The sequence below is a fragment of the Dipodomys merriami genome, unplaced genomic scaffold (genome assembly GCF_024711535.1).
Source record: "Dipodomys merriami isolate MVZ:Mamm:240054 unplaced genomic scaffold, mDipMer1.0.p SCAF_56, whole genome shotgun sequence".
Lineage (NCBI taxonomy): Eukaryota > Metazoa > Chordata > Mammalia > Rodentia > Heteromyidae > Dipodomys > Dipodomys merriami.
Window position 1 is genome coordinate 3938304 of NW_027206135.1, and position 27493 is coordinate 3965796.

General features: G+C 39.0%; 1 long non-coding RNA gene across 1 annotated transcript in view; it reads right to left on the reverse strand.

Moving 5' to 3' along the window:
• LOC138812101 (uncharacterized) overlaps positions 1–24771 on the reverse strand; it is a 36002-nt gene extending 11231 nt beyond the window's left edge. Inside the window, exons 1-2 of the long non-coding RNA XR_011367548.1 lie at positions 24579–24771; positions 24053–24135 (exon numbers count right to left, since the gene is read on the reverse strand). This is a non-coding gene — a long non-coding RNA (uncharacterized lncRNA). The remainder of the gene's footprint in view (positions 1–24052; positions 24136–24578) is intronic.
• Between the last annotated feature and the right edge of the window lie 2722 nt (positions 24772–27493).

Sequence of the window (27493 nt, forward strand, 5' to 3'; positions counted from 1 at the left end):
GTGCATGGAGCATTTCTGGGAAGCCCCATTATCAGTAATCATAGTTGTATAGCTCCAGGGTCCAACACTAGATTGCAAAAGATTTTTCCTTTTGGACTTCAACTCAACAATAATTAAATAGTGTGAGAACTTGATAAGAAATGAACCTTGAACAAGAGTGATCTTTAGCTTGGCCAGAACTACCCAGGAACTCAGTAGTGGGTCAAGCAATCATATCCTATGACCTTCTTCTCACACAAGAGCAAAACCTGAATTGTGCAAGGCAAATATATTTTATATATAATCCCACCCTACCTGTCCTCAAAGTTTTTTAATCAGTTTCGAATATTGTGATCTGGCTACAAATAAATTTATAAGCACAACAAATCACGGTTTAGAGCTGGACTTGCCCTGAAGTTGGCCTCCAAGATCATCTGATTTGGCCTTGTCATTTAGTAGCAAAGAAGTCAGAGGTAGAGAGGGAGCAAGTGACTTGTCTACTGGAGAGCAGAGCGTAGGCATGAACAGAGCAGGTTTCCATGACTCTATGCCAGCTTCTTTTATGTTTGTTTTATTTTCTTCTGGTGTGGGATTGGCCCCCAGGCCCTTGTACATGCTAAGCATGTAATCTGTTCGTGGAGCTACTCTCCAGCCATACTACTTTTAGATTAGCTATGATACATTGAGATGAGATACTATCTATACTATTGGTTGGTGTGGAATTTGTAGTCAGATAACAGAGTTTTATTGAACACCTACAACATTTAAGGGAAACCATTCAATAGGCTTACAGTCAGGAGGGAAAGAAAGTTATTGAACAAATAATCCTAAATGATTTTGTACATAACTGCAAGTTCAACAGCTCAATGAGGAATCAGCTACAGTGTTATCTCCGGGACTGTTTACATTGAGAGCAAACCTGATTGGCTGATCCTATGTCTAAACATCTTAAATATGTTGTCTCTTGCCCTTAGTTATCTCCTAAAAGTGTTTATAAAATGTGTGGGTTAGTTAAACCATCTGATTCTGTTCCTCTTTGCTACTTCCTGATGATCTTACTTCCAGGAAGACAGGTACTATAAAAGAACTAAAACTATAGACACTCTCATTCTCTCTCATATCCATTTTGGGAATAGGATACTTGAAGTGAGAATAGTAATTTTTTAAAAGATTTACATATGATCATAGGTTTGGGGTTTTAGATCGAGGACACACGCAGCACACACAATAAAGGAAAAGAGCAAAGAAAGAAAGGTCAAATTGCAGTCAGAGGAAAAGCAGTCAGAGGAAAAGCAGATGAAGATCTCAAAAAGCATTTAGTAGAGCCAGGTATTTATGAGACCTAGATATTTTGTCTAGTAATATACTTGTTTCATGCAATAAATAGGCACTTATGATGGAATTCTATTGTGACTGTCATGCTAAAAATTAATATTTTATAAGTCTAGACCTAAATATAGATTATTCTATGATTTCAAGAGAATTATACTTTCTTTCACATATATTTAGTAGCATGTTACAAACAAAACTTGATACTGTCAGATGAAAATTCCAATCAAATTATACATGATTATTAAATACTCTCCAAGTACAAAGAGTCCTAAAGTGCAAAGCCAAGTAGCCTGTGTTCTGAGATCTTTGATGAAACAGAGGATAGTGAAGCAGCTACCTGGAGAAGTGTACAGTTGAGTGTCTGCTGCATCTTAAGGGTCGCAGGACATTTTGTAAGTTGGGTCTGCTTTTCTACTTAGACAGTGGTCTATGTTCTTAAATAAAGAATGCTATAAGAGAATAAGAACTAAACATAGAGAGCTACCCTATAAACCAGCAGTAGAGCACAAACAAAAGCCACACTAAAGCTACCAGCACAACTATGTTCTTTACCATAGCCAAGATATGGAATCAGCCCAAATGCCCCTCAATAAAAGAATGGATCAAGAAAATGTGGTATATATACACAATGGAATTCTACTCATACATCAGAAAGAATGATAGTGTACCATTCATTAATTACGTTAAGTAAGACAGAACCAGAGAAACATAGGTTGCATGGTTTTCCTCATTTGTGGTAGCTAGAATGTGCCTATAAATCTACAAGAAAGCATACTGGGCAGTAAGCAAGGGGTTACAGATGAATTAACTGAAGTGTAATAGACTCTATAGAGAACACAAACAGTATAATTTTTTTTCAGTTGTGGGGCTTGAACTCTGGGCCAGGGCATTGTCCCTCAGGTCTTCAGCTTAAGGAGAGCATTCTACCACTTGAGCCACAGCACCACTTACAGTTTTCTGGTGGTTTATTGGAGATAAGAGTATTTGGACTTTCCTGACCAGGCTGGCTTTGAATCCTGATCCTCAGATCTCAGTCTCCTGAGCAGCTAGGATTACAGGCATGAGCCACCAGTGACCAGGAGTATAATTCTTCAGAAAGACTAAGTCAAGGCCAAACAAAATAAGTACCAGGAAATGGATACTTGCAAGAGGAGAGGGTGGGACCAATGGGACTGGGGCAGAAGAATGAAGTGGGGAGGGGAGAGAATGAAGACAAGAATTAATTGTATATATCATAGAATTGAGAAATATAAGGGAAGGATAGATAATGGGGGATGAAGATGTTGAAGTCATGACATAGATCAAGATGCATTGTATATATAAACTGCTTGGCTAAATGGCAGAAAAAAAATTCAATATATAACCTAAAATTAAGATAAGTATGGGAAGGGTTAGGTTGGTAAGGGTAGGTGAGAATGTTGAAAATCATTTATCAAGATGCACTGTGTGCCATTTTGGTGAATGGCAACTCCTTTGCACAACGACTTAAAGATAATAAAAATATTCAAAAGAAGAGAATAAGAAAAGAAAAATCTAAAGATATATTGTAAAATGCAAGGCCTACATGGGACCCTCACATTGACTATCCAACCTCTTCACTGAATGAATGAGCAACAGAACAAAGAGCTTAAGTGAGTCTCCCACAGTTCACACAGTGAGTCAGAGCTAAAATAAACACTGCAACCCAACATCCCGCATCCAAAAGTCAGCTGGGTTATTTTTATTGCACCTCCTGGCCTGTCCCAAAGGTCAAAACTAATTCAGAAACAGAACTTGGGTAGTTAAAGTTGGGTCAACAATGCAGTGATCCTATTACCCCATCCTGGAACTGTAGAAGTTTTCTATAGTGAGCATGGAAAAGGGAAATCACCATGAGCACCTGCTACATGCCAATCACTTTTCTAGGTGCTATGCAGACATTCACAATCTACAATGGAAAGTTATTCTCTTTCCACCTCACAGTCAATGAGTAAACAAGCATTTCTTGCAGGGTTGCTACATGCCAAGGACACTTTAGGGCCCAGGAGGTTGCAATGATAGAAGCCTCATCCTACACAGAATTACATTCTAGCTGAGGAAGACATAATAAACAAGTCAACTAATGAATACACAAGAGGGTAGTAAGTGCTAAGTAGAGAAATGAAGAGATGACGTAACAGAGTGTGACACAGGAACACCTCATCTGTTGTGGTCAGGGGAAGCCTCAGAAAGCAGACAGGAGCATTCATATGAGAAGACATAAAGATGGCCTAGCACTGCTCTCCAAGAGGTGAGGTCAAATCGAAGTCCAGGCAGATGCAGGTATGCCTGTGTGTGGAGGAATGCCTAGCCAAGTATCTCCACCAGTCTTGGAGAGAGGGGACAGGGGACTTTTTGAAAGAATTTGCTATAATGGTTTGCTACTGTTTTCTGTGGCATCTATTAAACCCAGCTACATGCTATACAATGATTTTCCACCCTGTGGCCTTGCTCCTTTCCCCAGTCTCTAATAATATTCACCTGCCATCTTCTCTATGACTCTTACTGTTAACAACTTTAATAACCATGGGACAAAGTACAAGTGATCAAGACAACCATGGAGATCCCCATGGAAAACTTGTGTGATGGCAGTGATGGCAAAGGGGACAGCGTGATAGAGATTTGGGCTTAATGAGCTTTGCAATAAGCATAAACAGATCAGGCCCAAAAGATTGGACCTGCAACACCATCAGGATTCCTTAAGGGAGAACAGCAATGGGATATTGGGATTCATCTGAAGCCTCTGAACAGAGTTGGAGGCAACACAAAATTCAAAAAGCCAATCTGCTTTGGGAATGTTAGAATGAAACACTTGTTTGGAAAGAATTTTTAAGTGTGAAAAAAAAGCAAGGCCTTTTTGAGTGGAATCTGTGAGCAGTGAGCCTGACCACACACTGGGGGCTGAGAGAAGATGTGTCACTCAGAGGAATTGTGGTCCAGCTCCCAACAGTTCCCGTGTCCAGGCACCCAATTGAGAAACTGTGTGCTTCAATAAATGTCTTCAATGGATCTGATGACTCCATTGGGAGTAAACTGGACTCCTAAATCCAACCCTGATCGTGGTTCTATCCTGCCTTGCTTTGCCCCTCAGAATTCCCTGCTTCTTCATTCTATGATGGCTGTGTATGCTTTAGGAAGCCCAACACGTTGAGTTTCAGATTTCACCAATCACTTTCTCATGTCCCATTGGTAAGTCCAAATTCACCACAATTCAGTGACAGGATTCTAATTATATCCATTAGAACGCATTCCCTCTCACACATCACCTAGAGCAGGTAAGAATCAACAGACAAAAGGTATCATCAGACAAAAGGTACCCATATCTGCCTGCCATGAGTTAGCTGTTCTGTGTTTCATGGCATGTCTCCCTACTCAGTCATAGCAGATGCGCTACATGAACACTTAATAGTTTGTCTTGTGCATGGAATATAGCAAAATTTTGGGTAACTGGTCAAAAAAGATCACATAGTTCTCTAGTTTATCTTCTTGGATATCTTTTTCTACCACTGCCTGAAGCACCAGGATTAGAGCCTTCAAAAAAGAAAAAAGAAAAGTCCTTCTCAGTTTGTGGTAGCTCATGCCTGTAATTCTACCGACTCAGGAGACTAAGATTGGGAGGATCCCCGTTCAAGGTCAGTCAAAGCAGAAAAAATTCACAAGACTCCATTTCAAACAACAGCTGAACATGATGGTACATGCCTATCATCCTGGCTACATAAGAGCTTATATCAGAAGGATCAAGATTCGAGGACAGTTCAAATGAAAAAGAAAAAAAAAAAAAAAAGGAAGTCTACAAGTAAGCAGAAGAAGCTGGGCTAACATGCCCTATCATTCACCTATCATCATCCTAGGTACAGTGAAAACTGAAAAAAGCAAGACCCTATCTCAAAAATAAGCAATCCAGGGCAACACAGAAATGGAGAGACAAAGTGTGAATAAATGCAGCAGTGGTACTCACTAGACACTACTTTGAAAATCAACTACACAATTTGTAAGTGAACATGGGAGTGGGGAAAAAGTTGGGAGAGAGTGAGGGAAGGGGTAACATTGTCCAAAAAGAATGTACTCATTACCTGACCGATGTAACCGTAAACCTTCTGTGCATCACCTTTATAATAACAATAAAAAATTAAAAGAAAAAATGCAAAAAAGGACTAGATATATGGCTAGAGCAACTGCCTAGCCCTGAGCTCAAAACCCAGTACTGAAGGGGGAAAAAAATGTTCTCCACATAATGAACATATACTGAAAACATCCAGTCATCCCCTAAATTCCATCATACTTCTGTGCCCATGCAAATGAACTGAGAATGACTTACCCCAAGACACTGTGTGGTTAAATAAGGTTGAGTCCCAAGACAGAAAGCAGAAGGCTACCTGGGAAATCCCAAGTGCAGGAGACAAGGTACTATTCCGAAGCCTCCATTGCCTGCCCTTGTCTTACTAATCTAAAAAGACAAAATTTCTCTTTGCTTCACAGCAAAAGTGTCTCATAATCTATTCCATATGATCATTGTCTTTAAATAGTTCATTTTTTACTTAAGGCTAAGGCAACATGATCTTTATAATATTTTAAATGTGAAAGTCTTTGCCCTCTGAAAGACTGCAGACATAAACCTGGAAATTATTTTTATATGGTGATAACAACAATACTTCCTGCCTATGATTCTTCACCAAAGTAAAGTAGAAATTAAAAAAAATATATATATATCAGATTTAGAGTATTTAGATTTTAATATGTTCTTTAGATATAAACACACTATTCCAAGCCCAAAATTGTGTTGGCTAAACTTTTTATGTGGCAATAGAATATTAAACATGATAAAATATAAGATAATATATAAAATGGATACAAATAGATAAGGATTATCTATAGCCTAAAGTTTTAAAGCTTATGAGATTGTGAGTTTTAAGTTTTTGTAGTTCACCTTATAATCTAATTTCTCAGTTTAGATCAAAGATAGGGAATCAAAACTAATGATTTTTACGTAGCTACACATAAGGCTGTATAAGAACCAAGTCAGAAATTACAGAGTTTTGTTTACTAGGTACAATGATATAACATGCAAGAATAATAGAAAAAAGAGTTAACCCTCATTATTTCTAGATCTGTATTTATGGATGTATATGCTCACCAAAATTTATTTGCAATCCCGACATCAGTATTCACACCTTTTTTATGGTCATTTGCAGAACAGCAAAAGAAGAAAAAGAAAAAACAAATCACCCAATGTACACATTTCAAACCAAGGTGGAACTAATCAGATTATGGTATAGATAAGTATTCTTTTCATCCTCTACTTAAGTGTTTTTCATTTTTATGCTTTTTCTTGGTGGTTCCAGTATTCAAAATGGCTCCCACCCATTGTGCTCAAGTGCTAACTAGTGTCCCAAAGTACAAGAAGGCTGCAATATGCCATATGGAGAAAAATGCATGTGCTAAATAAACTTCACTTGAGTCTGGGTTGTAATGCTGCTGCTGGCTGTGAAATGAACATTAATGAATAAACAATATGTATGTGGTATCTTTAAATAGAAACATACATAAAATAAGGTCATATATATATAAACATATATATATATATATATATATATATATATATATGACTAGTTGAAGAAATTGTTGTGACCAAAAGCTGGCAGAAGGCTAACCTTGTTATTTCCCCCAGGAGCAATAATTCATTATGTATAATTCAGCATTCACAGTGACTTTATAGAACATAACTACTATGAATAGAGAAATCAACTATTTTCCACTTCAAAATGACTACATGATCAAGAATGCTTCCCGGGTTTCCATGCTTCCTGCATAGAAAACACAAGCACTGTGGCAGTGGAAAGCTCTGGCTCAGGGCTCTACACCTGGGCTGTTTCAAGCTGCTTATCAGATCAGCATTCCCAAGGGATGGGGCCAGAGCCAGCAATGCCCAGCAACCCCAAGGACATGGATAGCACAGCCCTCTGGCAGAGCTGCTGTGTTGGGAATCAAGAGCAGCTCATGGCCGCTCCTCAAGAAGCCATACCAAGCCTAAGGCCAGGTTCTAAGGAGTATGGCGAGAGGGGAAAAGCAAGAAACAAGGAGCGTGTGCACAAAAGGAAATGTGAAGGGGAAGCATAGAGACAGTGTTGGGGGCAGAGTCAGGACTCTGGAGTCGCAGAGAACTTGGATGTGGAGGGGGCTCTGAGAACAGGAAGTGGGCAGTGGACATGTCAGTGGGGAGCAGAAACAACAGCAGTTTCTCTGGGGGAGATGGACAGATTTCTCTCTGAGCTCCTCTGGGTGCATGGAGACAGGGTGGTAGGAAGAAGGCATGCAAGGAGGGGTTAGTTGATTTGTTTTGTTTGTCTTTACTGAAATTCTTGCTTGTGATTCCAGCAAGTCAGCCAGGTATTTGTCTGTAATCCCAGCACTCTGGCTGAGGCCGGAGGATTTGTGAGTTTGAGGCCAGACTGGGCTAGCATAGCAAGACCCTCTCTCTTTTTCAAAACAAATCATATCTATTTGAAAATGCTCGAACAACAACCACAGAGGGGTTACAGTTGTATAAGTCTGGAAGAGTACATTTCCTCTCTGAGTATGCCACCCCTAGTGGCTCTGGATGGAGGCAGGAGTCTGGAGGAGCTGACTCTGGCTTTTGAGCTTTTTGCTGAAGAGCAGTCGGAGGGATCTGGTAGTCTGGGGTATAAAGATGGTTTCAGCACTATCCTGTATCTGCTGCTGGCTTCACCCCATCCTGCTGCTCCAACTTTGCATGCTGAGCTGTGCCAGCCAGGATCCAGGCTACTCCCTCTATCAGTCCCAGAAATTTTCACTCCAGAACTTCTCTCCCCCTCTATGCGAAGCTCTTCAGCATCCAACTGCACTCCCTGGTATGTGCCCTTCAAAGCACCTCCCAGATACCAAATGCCTCCCAGGCAGCCCCACTACTCTGAACAACAGGATTGTGCAAGTACCCAAACCTAAGGGTGACTGAGCCCCTCAGCCTCCTGCCCCTTCTTCAGCTCAAATCCAGCCCACACTCAGGATAGCCCCAAGGCTTACCCTATGTCTCAATCCCATCTCTGTTTATTTGTTTTTTGTTATTGGTGTTTGTCGCTTTAAGTTGATTTTAATTTTTGTTAGGTTTTCTTGGTAAGGAACTATCTTATATATAAATTTAGAAATGAGAGAGTCTGGGAGATAAGGAGGGAAAGGGTGGCATTCTCGAAGACGCTCTCTCTTAAAAGAGAGAGATCTGAGGATAGTGGTTCAAAGCCAGCCCACACAGCCAAATCTATGAGACTTTATCTCCAACTAACCAGCAAAAAACGGAAATGGAAGTATAGTTCTAGTGATAGAGTACCAGTGTTGAGATAAAAAGTCAAGAAAGAAAGCAAGGCTCTGAGTTCAAGCCCCAGAACTGGCACTAGATAGATAATAGGTAGGTAAACAGACAGATGGATGATAGATAGATTAGATAGATTAGATAGATAGATAGATAGATAGATAGATAGATAGATAGATAGATAGATAGATAGATAGATAGATAGATAGACAGACAGACAAATGGCTTTTTTACTAGTCCCTATTATATCGTAGTGTTTAGTTATATAAACTGTCCTTTTTGCTTTCTTATGCTATAATAAAAAAGAAACTTCTTTCAATGCCTGGGTATTTCCATAATTACATCCATCTAGCTTTTTGATCCTTTTATTATAAAACATCTCTACCACACCTAAAAAAGAAAAAAAGAATAATCTAATGTGCTGTTAAGTACTCATTACCCATCTTCAATCATGTATAACATCTTATTCCAGCTTTTTAAGCCTCAAACTCTTACAAAGTTTTCACACCATTTTTCATTCAACATGTATTTATCAAGAAACCTTCACTCTTTTTTTAGACAAGCTTACATATTTAATTCAATATAATGTTGAAGAGATTTTATATGCTAAAAATGTATTTGTTACAAGTTATAAAGTTCAGACGTGAATACAAGATTGGCAGTTCCTAGTTTTTTTTTAATCTTTATTGTAAAGATACTATAGGGATTATAGTTACATGAGTAAGGTAATGAGTACATTTCCTACTGAGCATTGTCCTCCACTCTTTAAATGCTGGAGAGGCATATGTGAAAATGAAAAGAAAATAGCAAACCGTAATTGCTTTCAGAAAGTTTTTTTGTTAGTAAAATAAATATTAACTAATTTTGTTGGAAGCCAAAGGTCATCACTGTTTTGGGGCATTTGACTTTGGTGATTTCATTTAATCCTCAAAATAATCCAAGGTATTCTTATCATCCCTCTTCTCACAGCTAAGTAAATTACAGCAGACAGAGACTAAGCTGCCCAAGGTAACACACGCACTGTAGATGAGGTTCAGCCCTTAACCACCATGAGCACTGCCCCTCTGCATTGCAGCAACTCTGTAGAATCCAGGTTCTAGGACTTCCCCGGACATGAAGAAAATTACAAGAACTGAGTCGTGCTTGTAATTAGGTGTACAACTCTCTTCTTTTTCTCCATTCTTTTTTTGGGGGGAGGGGGAGTTCCCTGTCGTGGGCCTGAACTCTGGGCCTGGGCGCTGTCCCTCAGCTCTTCAGCTCAAGGCTAGCACTCTACCACTTGATCCACAGCGCCACTTCCGGCTTTTTTTTCTGCTTATGTGGTGCTGAGGAATCGAACCCAGGGCCTCATGCATGCAAGGCAAGCACTCTACCACTGAACCACCTTCCCTTCTCCATTCTTATTCTTGGATTCTTTCTATTAAAAAGATGTGGCCAGTTGTCCTTGTCACCCCTATTTCCCCTTTCTTGCTGGGCACCAATGGCTCATGCTGTAATCCTAGCTATTCAAGAGGCTGATATGTGAGGATCATGGTTCAAAGTCAGCACAAACAGGAAAAGTCCATGAGACTCTTATTTCCAATTAATCACCAAAAAAGCCAAGATATGTGGCTCAAGTGATAGCACACTAGTCTTAAGGGGAAAAAAGGCCTGAGACAATGGCCAGGCCCTGAATTCAAGCCCTAATACCAACCATACTACACACACACACACACACACACACACACACACACACACACACACACACACACACACACACACACACACACACACACACACAAAGACATGTCTTTCTATTGATTGCAATTCAAATACTATAGTACATGAAAATACTTTTTCTTACCTACTTAAAAAAAAATCTCTGTATTCTCCTTGTTAAGAGAAGCTAACATTGAGTCCTTCACATGTATTGAATGGACAAGTATAGGACAGTGTACTCAAAGTGTATTCACATACACCTTATAACAACTCTGTAAAATCAGTCCAACCATTCCTGAGATATAGAGAGAAATGGAGGCACTAGTGGTTAGGAGGCAAAAGAATCAGACCTTGAACTTAGCCCTTTTTTTCAGTGCTAGATAATGAAACCCACAACCTCACACCTCTAGGCAAATGCTTCATCAATGAGCTCCACCTTCATCCCTTAGCCCACATTCTAACCTCCACTAACGCTCATCTCCTCTTCACTGAAATTCTCTAAACTACAAAATCTAGAAATCTCTTGATAGTTCAGCAGAAATTATTTACGTGTACCATAAAGTATTTTTTTCTTTCAAAACTAAATTTTTCAGCTTTGCATCATCCCATTATACATTTCAGGTTTCATAAAAAGTTACTTGGCATGGGAATATATTTGCTGACCTTGATACTATTAATTAATTCTAAAGTCACGTGCGAACAAATGGAACTTTCCTTTTGAAAAGTAATACCAAGTCCTATAACCATTTATGCTATTGGGAATGTAGAGATGTTTGAAATGTTTCACTGCACAACAAAAATCTCGTAATCTTGCGTCTGAGTTTGGCATACATTTTAGGCTATTATGCCTCTTTGTACATCCTGTAGAACTTAGTATACCATAAAAATTTGTCTACACATTTTCCCAAGAAGATGTGTTTTTCTGGTGATTAGCATATGCTGTGACATTTCAAGAAAAATCAGATAAATTGCAGTAAAATGAATGAGTAGACATTCTGGTGTCAGATAGGCTAACTAAGGCTCTGACTTACTCTAATACCATCTTCCCTCTGGCCACTCAGCTATTTACATTCACTGTTCAGGATTTCCTCAGTTTCGTTTTCTTCTTTCCCTTTTAAATTTCTTTTCTTTTTAGTTCTCTCATAGTAGTTCTTTTTACATTCACTGCTCAGGATTTCCTCAGTTTCGTTTTCTTCTTTCCCTTTTAAATTTCTTTTCTTTTTAGTTCTCTCATAGTAGTTCTTTTTTTCTTTTGTTCTAGCTTTTGTTTTTAATTTATCTGTTTTGTTCTTAGTGTATCTGTGTTCTTATATAAGCCACTTGAACTATATGTTATACAGAAATGTAGAGCTAGCCCAACATATGGTGTTCACCTGCAATCTCAGCACTCTGGAAGCTAAGGCAGGAAGATTCCAAGTTCAAGGACAGCTTGGGCCACACAGTAAGAAACACTATCAAACAAAGAAAATGGAACACTAAATTAACAATCTGTAAGTACTCCATGTGAATCTACAGTTGGATATGATCCAACATTGCCTGCTTGAGAATTCTCTATACATTTTTTTAAGTTCCATTTCCTTATTTCTGGCCAAAACCTGTGTATTATTTTTACTTTCCCAGAGAATTACCTATAATGTTACTGGATCTTTTACATATGGTTAGATGATTTGCACACTGATGATTTGGGGATTGCCTTGCCCCTGAGTTAACCCTTTTCTACCTAAAATTAAATTTTGCGGCTACCCAAAAACATTAGGAAATTCAATATTCCCAAAGGCTTTGTAGTTAAATCATAGCATAAATGCTTAACAACTATAGAACTCGTCTCTGATCTTCTGGGATTATTTTATGTCAATAAAATGAAAAAAAGGTGGGAGGGGAAGAGGGAAGACAGGAGAAAAGTACCACTGGGATTTCTCCACGTTACTGATAGCTCCTTTTTTATTAGCATCACCACTGGGCTTTGAAATATCAGTGCAGAGACGGTGGTAGAAAGAACTCAGGGCTTGAGTCTGACCTTTCTGGTCAGTGCTTCCACTTGGCCTTGGTTCAGGAAGAAACTGCCATGCATGACCAGGAAGTGAACACCAACCTGATTCAGGTATGGGAACTCCAGTCATCTTCAGCTCAAAGTAGCCCATTGACTCATGAATTGACTTTTTCTCAACCCTGCTACTTTGAAGGATGCTGATTCAGCAATGGAGAATCAGACTTAAAGACAAACATGTAGATAAGATCCTCTGACCCTGAGAATGTTGTCTAATAATAAAAAAAAAAAATAAGGCTGGATGCTGGTGGCTCATGCCTGTAATCTTAGCTACTCAGGAGGCTAAGAGATGAGGATCATATCTGAAACCTGCCCAGGCAGGAAAGTCTATGAGTTTCTTATTGCCAATTAACCACCATAAAACTGGAAGTAGAGCTGTGGCTCAAAGTGGTAGAGCATTAATCTTGAGCAGAAAAGCTCAGGGAGAGCGCCCAAGCCCTGAATTCAAGCCTCACTACCAACAACAACCACACACACAAAACATGGTGATGTTCTCTAAGGCATGGATCCTAATCCCAATTGTACCACTGATTGTTTTATGACTAAAGCTAAATTCAGTTACCTGTCAGCATCCCCTCCTTCATCTGCAAGAAAGGAACACCTACCCTTACCAACTTGACCCAGATATTGGGAACACCAATTAGGAGATGGCTTAGTGCTTTGAAATGTAATTAAACTTGAAATGAAATGTATCAGTATGTCATCCCCAACAGATTCCACTATTAAATCTTAGATGGAGGTTCTCTTGCTAATTCCCCTGTAAGAAACACTTTGAGATGACAAATGACAAAGCCCTTTTTTTCCTGACAATTCTGCAGTCCTTCAAGGGCACAAATTCCTCCTCTATGCTAACAGCCTGTTCCTCCTCTTCTTTCTCCTGACAAAAAGAAAAATAGCAAACATACTATCTATCACTGCTGAATACTATAGCAAGCATTTGACTCGAATACACACAGAAGCCATCATTGGTATCCACAGCCCACAGTCTCACTTTACCAATAAGGAAAATGACGATGGGTTTCAATTATTTACTTGGCTAAAACATGGCTACAAGCTTCCACACCCCAGTATTGAAAAGGGAGAAATGTCCTCATATCAGAATTTCAGGCATTGTAGTAGCTGGTTAAAAAGAGCATTTTTGTTCCCAGGACTGAAAGATTCATTCTTGTGAATAATCCTTCAAACCTCTGCCTCCCCCAACCCTCCTTAGGGAGCATCCATGAAAATAAATCAGTTACAGACTTCTCACCCAAATTGCTCTCAGATTAAAGATGTGGATTCCAAAACAAAAGTATCCAATGCTATTTTAAAAATGGGGAGGCACATGGCAGATAAGCATGTCAAAGTGTGTACAAAAAGTTTGCACTCTGCCACCAGGCCTATTTACAAGTGACCATGTAAATTGTAATTTAACGGCCCAGCATGTGGTATAAAATGTCAGCAATTTTCACAGTTTTAAAAACTGTGCCAAAAAAAGACAGAGACAAGTCTGCTCTTTACACCCACACAGCACTGTACACTTGACTTGAGCACCCCAAAAATTCCCCTAAGCATTTTTATCGTTACGTATCGCTTGTATCAATCCACAGTTTAGTCAGCTAAACCATATCCTTTTCCAGCTTTAGATAAATTGCCTTTTGAGAAACTGCACACAGACAAAATATTGCGAAGTCTCCAAGTTTTAATCTCTACCCTGTTTTTCTACCGAAATGAGTAACATTTTCCTATTTAGTGTTTTTAAATGAGCAAAAAGTGTGTATATCTATATATACACACATATATATAGATATACAAATCTCACCATATATCTGGGTTTTAGTACTATCTTTACTTAGAATATAGCACTTAGAAATTGGAATAAAGAAAATTACTGCCAAAGGAAGAGCTAAGGTTTAAAAAAGGGGGAGGTCATTTTCCCCTTCTGATTCTCAGTGTGACAGAGCTTTCGTTGTATTCTAGAGAGAAAAAAGTGTAATCAAAAAGTATAAGGTGTTTGCTACATTTTTCAAACTTATAGTTGATGTGGAAGTAAGTCTTGTAATATGTCATAAAGAAGTCAAAGTTCATAGACCACTATAAAATGTTTAATCATAATTCATAACAGCCTAACAAATGAGAAGTCACCTCAGTTTTCTGCACTGTAACAACTCTACATGTCTTTTGAAGAGAATACAGCAAAAAAATACTTTATTCATCCAGATAATATTAAACATATGTCCAATGGCTATTAAGAAACAAACCATGCTAGTAATCCTAGCATTCAAAGCCAATTTGGGCTTTAATAATGACAGAAAAAGACAGACAAACAAACAGAGAAAAAGAAATGACTAGGATTTATTATGGAAAGTTATACCTAAAACTCCTGACAACTTTATGCATATTAGACTTGATACTACAGCTCTTCAAAATATGTGTTTATTGCTCTTTCCAAGCTAAGTAAACTTGTGATAAATAGCACGCATGCATGCACGCATGCTCTCTCTCTCTCTCTCTCTCTCTCTCTCTCTCTCTCTCTCTCTCTCTATCTATCTATCTATCTATCTATCTATCTATCTATCTATCTATCTATCTATCTATCTTTCTTTCTCTTCCCCCACCCTGGAAAGACTAGCAGCCACAGATAAAATAAACCAACAACTGAACAACACTAGAAACATACTCCTGAGACCTAGTCCCTAACAGTGCTTGGCACATGACAAGAACTCTCTTTTTATTCCAGTTGCTGGTGAGCTTTACTCCTGTTAGGAATTTCTTGGAAAACATTCTAAAAGTGCTGGACTTCAGAAGGTCACAAGCACTGTGGTACATAACCCACCTCTGTTTTCTTTGTTAAATCTCCTACTTGACATTGACATACTACTTCTCGAAATTAGTGCAACTGGAGTTGTTAAGTTTATTTTCACATCTCAAATGCAGACGTTTTACTTTCAGTTTGTTGACTTATTCAGAAGCATTTTGATAGATATACAGTAACTCATCAAATCCTCTACAAACTCAGTGCTGGAAAATGATTATACTCTACTTTTGTAGAGTATCTTGGAGTCTCTGATGACTTTTATGCCCATTATCTCTAAGGACACATCTACTGTCCTCAATTACAAGTAAGGAAATGAGCTCTGGAGAAGTCACATTAGACTAGTGTCACAGAACTGATGAGTGACAATACTGGATCTGGAATGTAGGCCTTCTTGGCTTCAACCCACCATCACTCAGTACAACAAAACTACAATCATAAGCTGGGTACCAGTGATCTTAGGAAGCTGAGATGTGAAGATCACAGTTCTAAATCAGTCTGAACAAGATAGTCCATGAGACTCTTATCTCCAATTAGCCAGCAAAAAGGCAGAAGGGGAGCTTAGGCTCAAATGGCAGAATGCTAGCCTTGAGCAAAACAGCTCAGAGACAATGCCAAGGCTTGGAGTTCAATTCCCAGGACTGGCACACACAAAAAAAAAAACCCTATCATGATATTCACCATCCTGAAGCCATTTCTACTCTATTCACTTAACAGTATCTATTCAGTCCTTCCACATGCCAGACACTGAATTAGACAGATAAAGCACAGCCCAATACTACATGCTTTTTCAGGGACATTGTTAACTCTTCTTATCCTAATTTCCAGGAGCAGCCTGGGCTTTCCTACTTAAATGGTCCAAAATAAACATGAAATCAGCTTCAAGTTACAGCATGCAGTTGGAGCATTGTGATGAAGGCATCTGAAAGTCCATTTGGGGGAAAGTTTCTGAGCCTCTCCTGGAAGACTTCATATATTAAGTACTTCAGGATAAGAGAACTGCAACTCTGCTCTGTCCAAAAAGCATCATTTAGTGGTACAGGAAAGTGATATAATATACTTCATATCACCTAATCTTTTTCCCTATTGTCTACATGACTGGACCACAAATGTTACTCCGTGCCTTCCTCTTATTTAACCTGTTTGGGTCCATGAAAATCAGCAAATCTCCCACCAGGTCTAAGTGGCAGCATTTACAAAAGTGCCATCCAGAGAACTGAGAATGACAGTTACTCAAAATTTCTCCTTTCTGAAATGTCATTTGTGTTTCATTCTTCTACATGAAATATAGCTCTTTTCACTCAGTTCATCTAAAAAGTATGAATGTTGTTAGAAACATAATTTTAGTGTGAATTTTCTTACTATGGGCTTTCTAGAAAGTAGGAGAAAATAGGCAACATAACTTATATGGGGGTCCTAAGAAAGAGGAACCTTTAGAACATTCAGAGGCAGAAACAAGACAGAAAAGGATGGTGCCATAGATCAAAAGCTCTTCAACTCTGCGTTTTACCAAAGAAGCTCTGAAGTTAAGTATGTGTGTTATGAGTATATATATATGTGTGTGTGAATGTATACATACACACATGCACACAAACACACACATATATACACACTTACTGATGCTGAGGATCAAACCTAGGGCCTTACTACATTCCAGTCTTAGGTATATTTTTATGTCCATGGGGGAATTTTTCTTTCTTTGACCTTTCATTTATTGATTCTTTGAATAAAAATAAAGCTATTCAAAGAAAATGGAGTTATCTGCACCCCTATGTTCATTGCAGACATTGAGTCACTGAATTATCATTAGTCACAAGAGCCAATATATGGAAACAAAAGTGTCCACTGAGGGATGAATGGGCCAAGAAAAAGTGACGTGTATGCATATACACATGTGTATGGGAATATTATTCACTCATAAAAATGAAAGGTGACATTTGTGACAACATGGCTGAACCCTAAAGGACATTATATTAAGTGAAATAATCCAGAAAAAGAAAGTCAAATAATATATGATCTCATTTTGTATGTAATCTAAAGGTCAAATTCATAGGAACATAACAAAATGGTAGTTGCCAGAGAGTGAGGAGTATGAAGGAACTAAGGAGATGTTGATCTACTTTCAATTGCAAGAGGAGGAAGTGTAAGTTATATAGGTCTAATATACAGAAAGGCTGGTACTAAATGAGTTCTATAATTTGATGGTGGAAATCACTACACAATGTATATATACATCACATCATCATGTCACATATCTGGAATACATACAATCTTTGTCAATTAAATATTCAAAAATAAACAATTAATTGTTTCTTCTCTAGAAGACCTCTATATAAGAAATAGATGAATAATTTTGAATATGCAAATCTCTAAGCTGCCTCTAAGAAATTTCTGCTTGAGCACATTACCATCAAATCAAATCAAATAAATGCCCAAATAAATACCTTCCATACACATTTGGTTTTCCTACAAATCCACAATTTAATATAGAATTTAGGGAATATTTCATTGTCTTTCCTCTTGTATTCAGTCCATCACAAAACCTTGGCTTTTTACCCTTCAAATCATCTAGTTTACTTCCTGTGAGTCCATACTTTTCATTTTATGCCTTGATTATACCAGCCACCTCAAAACCCTATCTGTTTCTGGCCCATTGGTTTTCCACCATAGTTTAACCTGTAGAAACTAGAAAAATATATACCTAAAGTTCATCCACAGAGATTCTAATTTCATTGATCTGTGGTGAGACCTGGGAGTTTGAATTTGTTTGCTTGGTTTTAAGCTATGATAAATATCTATTACATCATATTTACCATTTAACTATTTTGAAGTCTATAATCCAGTAATATTACTTACCTTCTCATTAACATAACTTACTGGAAGGATTTATTTTGTCTCATGGCTTCAGAGGGTTCAGTCTGTGATTGGTTGGGCCCAGGCATTTGGGTAGAGCATCATGATAATGATTATCATGTGGGAGAGGAGATTCTTTACCTCATTTCGAACAAGAAGCAAGGGAAAGAGTAGACTGGGGACCCAGAACAGTACACCATCAAAGCCATATTTCTGCTAGAGAGGCTCCACCCCAAAGTTTCTGCAGCCTCTCATCATAGCACTAACCAGCTAGGGATCAAGTGTTTAGCACATGAGCCTAGGGAAGTCACTTCATATTCAAATCATGATGTTGATAGAGGATAGTAATGAAATCAGTAGAAAATCACACAGCTGATCAGTGTCATAGTCCATTTCTGACTGATATAATGTTCGGACTGATATAATGTTCCTGCTTCAGACCACTGTGCTCTGGACCACAAACCTCATGGCTCAGATCCTCCTACCCCAGCTCCCTGGATTTCCCTTGAACAATGGGATTCAATCTTTTCCACCCACAGACAACTATGTTCTGGACAATCTAAATGCTATGGGAAATGAGAGCCTAACCCCCAGGATTCTTGTAAACCAGAGAAGAGAAGACACCTGATGAAAAGAGACAGGAACACAAATGGTTTTAAATACATAAACATATATGAAACCAGTTGCAGCTGGTACTCAGAGCTGAAAGGGATGCTGATTGAGAAGGCAAAGTTGATAGAAGGAGGTGAGCTTTGAGCAGAAATAGGAGAATGAGCATAGAGAAAGGTGTAAACTCAAAAAGAAGCAACACCCTAACAGCAGGAAGAAGAGATAGGAGTCTGGTCCTGAGTTTGTCAAACTAGGTCAAATTCTCCAACAGGATCCCACAATTCTTCATAAAATTCCTCCCACTTGTTCTGTTTGTTTTCTATCTTGTTATTGGACAGTGTGTTCTTCCATGGTGAGCACCACAGTCTAATTCTCAGTCACATCCTCCAGCAGTTTCTACTAGCCTGGCACATGCTAAATACTGTAAATACTTATTCATTAAATTCCCAACTAGCTGTGGAAACTTGAGCAAGTCATATGCTTTCCTTGAGACTCATTTATCAATTCACAGATTTGAAATTTCTCTGGTAAGCTAGAATCTAACCCTGTGCACGGTTTGCATTTTGCAAAACAAAGGGACTGATATGAAACTGAGACAAGACACACCCAACATAGGGCAGACCAGAGGCCCTGCTGCAGCCTACATTCTGGATGCCTGCCCCCAACACCCATCATAAGAGAAAAGTCTCAGAGATGTGCAGAGAACACATGAGAGGGCAGGACTGAAACCAAATGGACTGGATTGGGAATTACGGATCCTGGCTTTAGGGCTGCTTCTGCTAATCCCATCTGTGTCACCAGAAAAAGTCACCAGAGGCCTCAGATTTCTCAAACCATAAAATGACTGGGTGAGCACCAGTATAAGTTCTGTCCAGATCTCAGATCTTTTTTTGTTTTTTTTTTTTCTTTTTCAGAGCCAAATATTGTTCTGTCAGAGCCCTGCTAGCCATAAAAGAGACATGAGTCAACTGTTATTGCCAATATCTCCAGGTCTCCTGAGCCCCAAATCTGCTTATTTTCTTAGGAGTATGAATGAAAGATTGAATCAATTAGAAAGAAAGAGACTCAGTTTCCTCTAACCTAAGTCTTATTAGGCTACCAGAAAAAAAGTTTAAGGATTATAAGTAGTGAAATTTTTTAACATCAATATAATCTCCTTTCCTTCAGCTGGAATAACTGCACTTTTCAGTTTTTGCATCTGTGTTGTCACTGGGGAGTTCTCTGGCTGTGTCTGTGTTTTAACATCTGTCAACTAAATCAGAGAACTAAATGCAAAAATTGTAGGGCTCAGAGGCACCATGTGGTTTTTTACACTCCCTGGATGACACAGGGTCAAGAAAGCAATAAATGAATTGCCATGAGACCCAATATAACATTTTCATCGGCAATACAAGTCCCTATTCCAAAAAGCCTTTGCTCCAAAATGAAAGAATATGCACCCACTTTCTCCAGAACCATATTTGGAAATTTCAAAGAAACAATCCATAAAAACTACAAGCATCTGGGATGAACAAATGGTTTTCTATTTAAAGAATAGCATGTCCATAGACAACAAGACCAATGTTGCCAGTCTGTATCTATACCAGGGCATCACTTTGAAGGGAGACACTCAGGCTTTGGTATATCCTACACAATGTTGCAGGTAACCTAGCCACATAAGCATAAACTCATGGAGGACTCTAGGGGTCCTCCTGCATTCACCAAAGCTTTCTTTTTCAGCTTCCTTTGTTTTATAGAGACAGAAATTTAGCTGGAGGATAGTAGAATGTGTGATCAGCTCAAACATCCTGATTCAGGTCAAAAGCAAGATGAGAAATGATAGAATTCTCAAGATTTCATATAAATTGGGTTACCAAATCATTCTCCCCATCACAAAGCTAAGTGTGGTACCAATATCTCAGAATCCCAGTAAGCGACCAACAAATCCACAAAAGACTTCCAATGATTTGCTAGAAATGAAATATACAACTTGGTTGGGAGGGGAGTTGGGAGGGGGAAAACTGGGAGAAAAAAAGAAATGTAAAGCCCGGCGCCGATGGCTCACACATGTAATCCCAGCCTCTGGAGGCTGAAATCTGAGGATCATGGTTCAAAGCCAGCCTCAGCAGAAAAGGCTGTGAGACTCTTATCTCCAATAAGCTCAAGCGGTAGAGTGCTCACCTTGAACTGAAGAGCTGAGGGACAGTGCCCAAGCCCAGAGTTCAAGCTCCACAACTGACAACAACAAAAAAAGAAATGTACTCATTACCTGACTTATGTAACTGTAACCCCTCTGTACATCAGGTTTACAATAAAAAGACTTCCAATGAGGCAATGGTAACTTTCTCTTCCCAAATGATCTGAATTTACCAAACCTGTGGCTCACACCTGTAGTCCTAGCCACACAGGAAGCTGAGAGCACAAGGATTGCATTCAAGACCAGCTCAGAAAAGTTTTTAAGATGAGAAAACTAACAAAAACAGGACTTAAGTAGCTAAGCCTAGCAACACAAGGCCCTGAGTCTAAACCCCAGCACAACAACAACAAAAATGTTCATGCAAATTTATACTCCTGCCTACTAATTCCATGCAGGATCTCTCTTGGCATAAAACTGCAAATGCAAATATGACAGCTAAAGCCCTGAAGGAAGAATGCTCAATCTATTCCTATGCTACATTTCCAAGTAGGTTTGTTTCAAAAACTCGTGTTGGCTTAAATAAGAGTTTCTCTAAGATTTTTAACTCAACATTCAATAGCTACATTGGATAGAGGCCTTGCTTTGTGTTAGTGTTGTTGGTTTTTTTGGTTTTTTTTTTTTTTAATTTGTGCTGGTTCTAGGCTTGAACTGAGGGCCTGGGCCCTGTTCCTGAGCGCCTTTTGCTCAAGGCTAGAGTTCTACCACTTGCGCCAGAGCTCTACTTCAGCTTTTATGTTTTTGGAGGATGGGGAGTATTTTATTGGAGATAAAAGTCTCGCAGACTTTCCTGCCTGGCTGGCTTCCAGCCAAGATCTTCAGATCTCGCCCCTGGGTAGCTAGGATTATAAGCATGATCCATTGGCACCCAGCCTAGGCCTTTGTCAATCACTTGCTCCAGTCTGATAGAAACCTGAATACATTCATTGCCTCTCCTGTCCTGGAACAACTGAAGCTTATTCACTTGCTTTGAAAGGTACCTGTTAACAATAATTAGTCCTAAATTTCAAGCATTTGCTATTGTAACCATTTCATCCTCATAACCACTAAAACTGTATCTATATATCTATATGTTCTATATATACATATTTTTATATTTATGTTTTATATATTTGTTTTATATATGTGTGTGTTTTATGTACATTATATACACGTGTATATTCTATATACATATATACTATGTACTATATGCCTATTTATATATTATATATTTATATGCATTTACTTTATACATATTGTTTTAATAGTATCAGGGTTTAAACTCAGGATCTTGCACTTTCTAAGCAGATATCCTACCACTTGAGCCACGCTCCCAGTCCTTTTTGCTTTCATTATTTTTCAAATAGGATCTCATGGTACATGCCAGGCATAAATACAATGTTCTCATCCTATTTTCCAGATAGGGAAAACAACCTCAGAAAAAGTTTAACTTGCTCACAATTAAGCAACTCATCTTGTGCTATGCTTTAAACTGTAGTTTGTCTCTTGAATACATGCAGAAGTTTAATCTACACAATCATGTGTTCCTGGTATTAATAGGGGAGAAACAATTCAATTGAGTTGAATTAAGTGTTTGGAGGTAGGGCCTGCGGAAAGGTTTGGATAGTATCATTAGAGTAAAGGCTCTAGGGCTGGGAAGGTGGCTCAATGGTAGAGTGTTTGCCTTGCATGCATGAGGCCCTGGGTTCGATTCCTCAGCACCACATTAAAAAAGCCAGAAAAAAGCTGTAAGTGGCGCTGTGGCTCAAGTGGTAGAGCACTAGCTTGAGCTGAAGAGCTGAGGGACAATGCCCAGGCCCAGAGTTCTGGCCCACAACCAACCAAAAAAAAAAAAAAAAAAAGAGTAAAGGCTCTATGACTAAATTCTGATGGTTTAGATAAGAGGACAAAGCATGAGAATTGCATTAGAGGTCAGCTCAGATAGAAAAGTTTGTTCCTTCTCCCTTGCCATGTGATGCCTTGTGCTGCCTCAGGACTCTGCTAAGAAGAAGGCTCCTGGACCTTGTTCCTCCAGAACTGTTAGCTAAATAAACGTACTGTCTTTAAATGTAGCCTACCTCAAGTATTTTGTTAAAGGGGAAATAAAAGATTAATAATACACCACACTAATGAAATTCAGATTTCAGGTTTTTCTTCACTAGAAAGTGAGAGCTATCAGGACAGAGACTTTGTTTATTGACTCTTGTAGTCTCAGTCATCCACATGGTACCTGTCTTGTAGTAGGTACACATAAATATTTGTGCAATGAATATCCAACACATCTTCCTCAAACCATTTCAGGAGAGAGTTCTCCAAGCAATCAATGGGCTTTGCATAAAGAATGCCATGTGTCTGCTAAGAAGAGATGGAAGAAGTCTTCCTGATCTATTTCTTCCAAGCTGCTCCTTGAGTGCCCCCTTATCCCAGGCCACCCTGATTCAGTCACTATTGAAACTGCATCGGTATTTAAACACTGAAGTCATCATATAATACCTTAATCATTACATTTTACTCTATCATCTGCATGTTAGAGAAACTACTAGTTCAAATCACAGCACCTAGAATCTCCTCTGGGTCATATTAAGACACAGACTTCCTGTTGTCTTTAAATTCCTGCAAAGTACATCTTCATGAACTTGGACAGAAGCTCATGAGGCCTCATCCCTTTCATCCCTACCTTTACCCAAAGTTTGCCTAGTTTGTCTTCTGCCACTCTCCCAGGCTCCTTCCTAAGGCAGACTCTAATACGTATTTAAAATAAAACCCAAATTACTACCTTATGTTTGGGGCAAGTCAACACCCTGTCTGGCAGCTCTCATTTCTGTGTGAGATTTGAAAAAACCCACCGGGAGCAAGTGGAAAATTGGTCTTGCATCACATACTCTGTTGGGATCACCACATTTGGAATCCTAGGTTTATTCTCCCACAGAGTCAAATTTAGCCCAACCCTAGAGAACAGTACTATGCACTCTGACATTCAAAATAATATTTGCTAAAAAGCGTGGGGGTTTGCAGGCAACTTGAGCTTCAGCAAGAGGCATGTTATTACTGACTCAACTCCTACATGGGCTCCATCTTAGTCATCAGACACATGGTCTCGTCCTCCGCTTCATTTCACAACCTCCCCCCTTTTCTCAATACAACCGCAAAGGACACAGGTAGGTTTCTCATGGTTGTTGTTTTGTTTCAGGGAAGCCAAACAGTAAGCCAGGATGGTCATAGCATTTTATTTTAAGGGCATCTTACCTCATGATGAGATAAAACTTCTATAGACACAGATAAGGCTTGAATAAATGGAGGTCATATGGGTTGTCCCACAGTAATCAGAACTGAAGAAGGAAATAACAATAATGAAAATTCCCCATCATTTAAAAAAATCAAATAGCATGGCTAAAAAATGATGCCCTGTTAGATTTTGATCTCCATCCAGGTTTGACCATTTGTCAGCCACACAAGCTGATGTCATTTTCTGTGAAGACTGAGCCTCATTCTGGTGGCTCCAAGGCAAAATTAGATTTATGTTACAGATGAAGAGGTGAGACCTAGCTTGAAACCTCTCAGGATCCCAGGCAGTTACTCTCCTCTCCTCTCCTCTTCTCCCCCACCATCTCTCTCTCTCTCTCTCTCTCTCTCTCTCTCTCTCTCTCTCTCTCTCTCTCTCTCTCTCTCTCTCTCTCTCTCTCTCTCTCTCTGTGTCTCATCACATTTCTCTCCACCTATGAGTTTCATTCTTGTTTTTTATAAGTAGAATCTCCAATACTTAAATTTATACCTGACAAAAGAAATTGACTGTTGCCTTGGCTATAGTCTACTCAGGTATAACCTTCTTAGCTAGCAGTCTGACTTCCATTTTTCATCTTCTGAGTCTAACAGGCCCGTGATTCCTTTGCACAAAGGTCCTGACAAATGGAAGGTTGAAGCTGGAGACATCACACAGAGATCACAAGGGTCTAGTAGGTGGAGAGGTCTAGAAGGTTGTTTAAAGGGACAGATACTATAGGATCATGTCACTGAAAGAGAAAAAAAACATTATTAGCAAAGAGAATAGGACCTGTAGAAGGGCACGTAATGTCTGGCATCTCTAACAAATGTTTAAAACTTTTTGTTCTCACTGAAGGCAAACTCACTGTTAGCCATAATTTAAAATGAAGATTTTATGTACATAATACAAGTAGTTTTTTTCTTTGTTGTGGTACTGGGATTTGAACTCGGGGCCTTGGAATTGTTCTACCACTAGAAACACATCACCAACAATGTATTTAGGTTGTTTTTCAGAGATAGTCTTGCATGCCTGCCCCCACCACACATATCTTTTTTCAAACTTTCTTTTGTTTAGTTGTTTGAGACAGGATTTTACTACATAGCTCAAATTTGCCTGTATCTTTCTGTCTCTGTTTCCCAAGTACTAGATTATAGGCATGTATTACCATGCCTGGCTAGTACAAATTTTAATCCATTATTGAATGTAAAATTATAGCCAAGCACCAGTGGCTCACACCTATAATCCTAACTACTCAGGTGGCTGAGATCTATGGCTTGTAGTTCTAAGCTAGCCTGGATAGGAAAGTCCATAAGATTCTTATGTTCCATTAATCATATACCACCCACACAAAAACTGAAAGTAGAGCTGTGGCTCAAGTGGTAGAACATTATCCTTGGACACAAAAGGTCAGGAACAGCTCCCATACCCTGAGTTCAAGCCCCAGGCCTAGCACAAACTGGACAGAACTGTAAATTGTAAATATAATTATAGTTTTTAAAAGATCCACAAGTCTTGAATCTTCACAAAATAATGTATAAACTCTTGACTCAGAAAACTAACAGCAAATACTGTGTGATGTCAAATGACTAAAACATCATGAAAAACCTAGGAAGTATGATATGTACCCAGTTTAAAATAGTCAAGAAACATGAGTTAATATCTCTTGCCACCTCTGTTTTATAAGCTAAACCAACCTCCTACAGCTCATAAATGCTCAGTGGCAATTCTACCCGTTTTTACATGCCCAGTTCATGACACTCCATCTCCCCTCCCCCATATTTTCTTTTGATATTAAGAATAATGTTCACAATGTGCTAACAGCACATTCTGGGTGAGAATGTGGCTAACATCCATAAAGGCAAACACCTAGGGCCATCTCTTTTGAATATGCTTTTAGGATTGGTCCCATGGGATAAAGTAGGCCAGTGCAGAGAGAAAGAACTATAGTACAAGTATCCATTGACCTACCGTTGAACTTACCACTTGCTGTTTTGCTCTTATAATCGAAATCTGGCAATGTGCTGTCTGGTCAACAGTATACTACCAAGTCATTCAGCAAAATGCTCCAGATGCCATAAAAGCATGCCTGTGTGTAAGAAAATGAACTTGTAAAATACAGTCCAACGACTATGTGAAGGCTTATTTCAAACAGCCCAAGTGCTTCTGCTAAGACATCTTTGTAATGCAGACAGGCAGCAGCTGTGTGCATTGTGGCTGTGACTCTGTCTACAGGACTGCAGCTGACCTTGTGTTTGGTCTGTGTTGTCACTGAGCTGGGAAACGTCCTGAATCCATCCCCCTAGGGACTGGCAACTGAGCCAGGCCCACTTCAGAGAGTTCCTTTCAAACTGACACTCTCTTAGTCTAACTCCATCAGACACATTACAACTCTCCAACAATCGGCAAATGGGAAACAAAGATATAAGTCCTTTGTGGCAGGTTCCATATTCTCTATAACTTGGTTAAGAATAAGATAACTTAAAAAAATACTGCAGGGTTTATGTTGAAGAGGTAATTGTGCTTCTGAAATACCAGGTGTTTCATTACTATATATGGAGTCTTTTCAGATCCTGGATCTTGATTTTAATAGTGTGTTGGTTGGTTTACTTGTTTTCATTTTTTATTTTATCATTATTGTTATTATAAAGGTATGTGCAGGTATAGAGTACATTTGTTTTGGAACAATGTGACACCTTCCTTCACTCTCCCAGTTTTGCTGTTTCCTTCTCCTACCAAGTTGTATAATTCATTTTCAACATAGCCCTTCCTTCACTCTCCCAGTTTTGCTGCTCCCTACCCCTACACAAGTTGTACAGTTCATTTTCAACATAGAGTCTACTGAAGCACCACTGCTGCATTTGTTCACCCTTTGTCCTTCCATTTTTATGCTCCTTCGACCTCCCCCCCCAAAGACAGATAAATGAACAAACAAGACAAAAAGAAAAAAAACCTTTGTTTCCATTTCCTGGAGTTAATTTCAATATTATTTTGTTTGATCAGATGCACATAAGCATTGCACCTTTGTGTTCCTCTCCTAAAACTATCCTTCTTTGGTCTCATTGTGTGTGAGCCTAGAGTCCAGTATAATTTATCATGTCCTAGTGTATTTTTGTTTGCCAGTCCTGGAACTTGAACTCAGGTCCTGGGCACTGTCCTTGAGTTTCTTTTTCTCGAGGTAAACACTCTGCCACTTGAGCCACAGGGCCACTTCTGGTTTTTTCTGTTTATGTGGTAGTGAGGAATCAAACCCAGGGCTTCCAGTGTATTTTAGAATGAGAATTTTAGAAAGACTGCCAGAAGACTGGGAGGAGATCTTTGCCACAAATATAGCTGACAAAATCCTAATATCCAAAATATACAAGCTCAAGAAATTAATCCCTCTCAAAACTAATAAACCAATCACTAAATGTGCAAGAAAGACAAGA